This window comes from Echinops telfairi, unplaced genomic scaffold (assembly GCF_000313985.2).
Source record: "Echinops telfairi isolate 266 unplaced genomic scaffold, ASM31398v2 ScPeMD7_23;HRSCAF=83, whole genome shotgun sequence".
Taxonomy (NCBI): domain Eukaryota; kingdom Metazoa; phylum Chordata; class Mammalia; order Afrosoricida; family Tenrecidae; genus Echinops; species Echinops telfairi.
The window spans coordinates 91406731-91410417 of NW_022103920.1; positions in this window are offsets into that span (position 1 = coordinate 91406731).

A 3687-nucleotide genomic window follows, 5' to 3' on the forward strand; every position below is an offset into this window, starting at 1 on the left:
AACTTGACTACAGGGCCAGTAAGAGAAAAGCATGAATGGGACAGGCCAGGTTCGTCTGGCTCCCAAACCCAGCTCTATCTGTCAGCTCTGCTTTCTGCACCGGCTGAGTACTTCCGTGTCGAACCTAACCCTCTGCTGTAGAAACCACACCACTTCACGATTCGGTGAAGGCTCTTTGATTCACTAAGAGCCACTACTTCCAAGATCCCAAGGTTGCAAACATAAGCAGCAAAAGAAAACACATCGAGTCAATTGTTGTTTGTTGCTGGGGATTTGATTCTGACTCCTGACAACCCCAGGCGTCGCCGGGGAGTCTTCCTGGCTGTGTTCCTCACAGAGGTGCCTCAGCAGCCCTTTTCTTCTGTGCTGCCACCGGGTGGGTCACATGCGAACCCTTGGGGTTAGCAGTCAGACACAAGCTGTGCCACCTGGAGACTGCATGTATCACACATATAAGTTGCAACATAAAGGCTAGGAGGTGGGCATCAAATCATAAAGTCATTGTTTCTGAAGGGCAAGAGAAGGCAGGGTTTGATTTTGTTCTTTAACTTTTTGGACACCGTCATCGGACGCTCTTTCCTGTTCGTTGGTGGACTGTTGGAAAAGACTACAGCATTTTCTGCAGATCTAATTCTGAATGCATTTGTCTACTTTCCCCAGAAAACAAACCTTAAGAATAAAAACAAGCTTCCCCAGACTCCTCTTCTGGACGACATGGCCCATCACGGACTGAGAGCCTTGGCACCAAGGTCGGGGCTCCAGAGGACCAAAGAACCAAATGTCAGGAGCTTACCCCAAACAATCCCATGACAGGGCTGGGGGCGGGGAGGAGATGCTGACAATGGTTCAATTCCAAGCCTAACTGGGAAAACATGAAAATGATTACCATCTGGAGCTGTCTGGTGACGGGAGGTGAGGTGGGGAGGTGGTCCGCGGCCAGGGAGGCCTCCAGTAGGGACTCCAACACAAGCATCGTCCCCTCGGGTGCCCCGCATTTTGCCTCTGTGCTGAGACATGGGAGACAGAACCAGACTGCTCGGTGACCCTGAGATAACCCAGGGGGTGGCCACCATCAAAGTGGCATTTCCAAATAAGGGACTGTTCTATAGAAGCTGACCTATCATTTTGCAGCTCTGCCTTTATTAAATGGAGAAGTTGTGAACAGCAAACCCCCCTGCTTATGGTCTAGAGGGAGGCGGGCACTGAACTGGGTGGTGTGAGCCATGGTTATCTTGGCAATAATCAGTTCTTATTCCCTTCTTAGACTGCCTGAAGTGCTGAGTGTGGCAAAATGCCTGGGAGAAATAGTATATATTGGGGAAAAGGTGATTGTAGCGTTCCCACCTCTCAACACCCTCCCCACCCTCACACACACACACACACACACACACCATCTTCCCCAGTTTCACCATGAAACTCTGAGACCAGTAGTGCTAGGATTTCTTCAGATGAAAATTATCATGATCAATGAAAGTTTCTCTTAAGTGCTAGAGTGTTTTGTAGAGAATCTTGCTCATTTGAAAATAAGTAGGTTTTGGTGTTTTTCCAATGTAATCCTCGAGGCAGATGGTGACCCCAAATCAGCATCCCTTGCAGAAGGATTTCCAGCATTGCCAAGGCACAGCACTCTTTCTTGTGGCTGTTGATCTTGGAGGAGTGTTGTGCAGGAACAAGAATCACCTTAGGACCTAATGATACATGATTATTTTCTACTTTTGCCTTTATCATTTGTCTCCAAGGGCAGAGTTCTAGTTGCCCATTTGTTCCTTCAGTAACTATTATTGCCTATTCATTATATGAACATACAATGTCTATGTGCTAGACATTGATGATATCTATCTACACATGTATCTACATATCTATACACATATCTATCTATAGCTATAGCATCTATCTCTACATCTACATCGACTTTAGCAAGACAGAGGCCAAAGGGTCGCAGGGCCTGGGCTTGCCTACTTGCCTGGCTGAGATGAGGCCGTCCTGATTGAAGGGCTGTATCCTGACTGCTCCTGAACCTGAATTGTAACCTGCCATTTCCCTAAGAAACCCCATAACTTGTGATTATTGGCTGAGTTCTGTGAAGTCACTGAAACAAATGATAGAAACCATCAGAGAAGCAGAGTGCCAAGGTGGTGGTATCGGTTGCTATTGAGTCAACCATGTTGTGTTCTTGTACTCATAGAATGGCCATGTTGAGGTTCAAAGCTGTAACTCTTACAGGAAGGAGCCTTGGTGGCACAGTTGTTAAGCTCTTGACTGCCCACTGAAAGGTCACCATTGGAACCCAGTCACCCTGAATGAGAAAAATGTTGATCTTCTCCCACACAGATTATAATTTAGGAGATCCAATGGGGTAGTTCTACTCTCTTATACTCACTGCCACCAAGTTGATGCCAACTCATAGTGACCCTATAGGGTGGGGTCAAACTGTCCCCTGAATTTCCTAGACTGTAACTCTTAATAGAAATAGAAAGCTCAGTCTTTTTCCCCCAAGGAACAGACGGTGTTTTTGAACTGCCGACCTTGCAGTTAGCAGCTTAACGCTTAACCACTAAGCCATGAAGGCTCCTTGTCCTATAGGGTCACTCTACATTAGAACAGACTCAAAGGCACATAACAATAGCAATCTTTAAGGGCAAAGGTCATGAAGTCTCTTTCCTGGTTGCTGTTGGTTTGAACTGCCGAGCTTTGTGTCATTGTGCCACTGGGGCTCCCACCTTTTCATTTAGGTACAACTATTCTCTACATTTCACACACAAGGGAACTAAGGATCAGAGAATACATTATCTCAGATTATAGAGCAAGCAAATGCTAGGCTTGGATCGGATTTCAGACACTTTAGCTCAGGAGCCTGAGCTCCTAACACTTGACCGCACTGCCCCTGGGTAAGCGGGATGATGAGAAACAGGAGTGAGCCTGACTTTCCAGGTGGAGGCACCAGGCAGGGGCCTGGTCACAGGGTGACAGGTGCAATAAATACTTACAGAATGGCTCTGTCGACGTTCACATTTTACTTTGAAACAAGAGAACTTACAGCAAAAGGATTGATCTCTTTCACGAATGGTGCCTTCGTTGGAGACTCGCACTCCTGGTAGGATGTACAAGAGCCCTAGTGGCATAGCAGGGTATGCGCTGGGCTGTTAACCACAAGGTCGGTGTTTCAAACTCAGCAGCTGCTCCACCAGAGAATAATGATGTTGTCTGTTCCCTTACATTTTCACAGTTTCCGAAATCCTAGGGAGCAGTTCTGCTCTGTCCTGTAGAGTCGCTGTGTGTCAGCATCAACCTGATAGCAATAGGTGTGCGTTTGGGTTTAGTGGTGGTGGGCACCGAGGAGCTCTGGGGGCATAGTGAGTAATGAGGTGCACTGTTAACCACAAAGTAGCAGGTCCAAACCACCTGTTGCTCCAAGAGAGAAAGGTAAGGCTTTCTATTTCCATATAGATACAGACTGACAGTCACGGAAGCCAACAGAGGTATTTTTACTCTACCCTATACAGACACTGTGCCTCAGAATTGACTCTGAGTAGGTACTAAGAGCATGATTCAAATAGAAGTGGTTTGTTTGAAAGATGATCCCAGGAATCACCTGTGGGAGGGTGAGGAAAAGAGACAGCAAGGGAGGGCAGCCAAGACACAGGTTCATTATCAGGAAGGGTCCGGGATGGCTAACTGAAGCTCTGT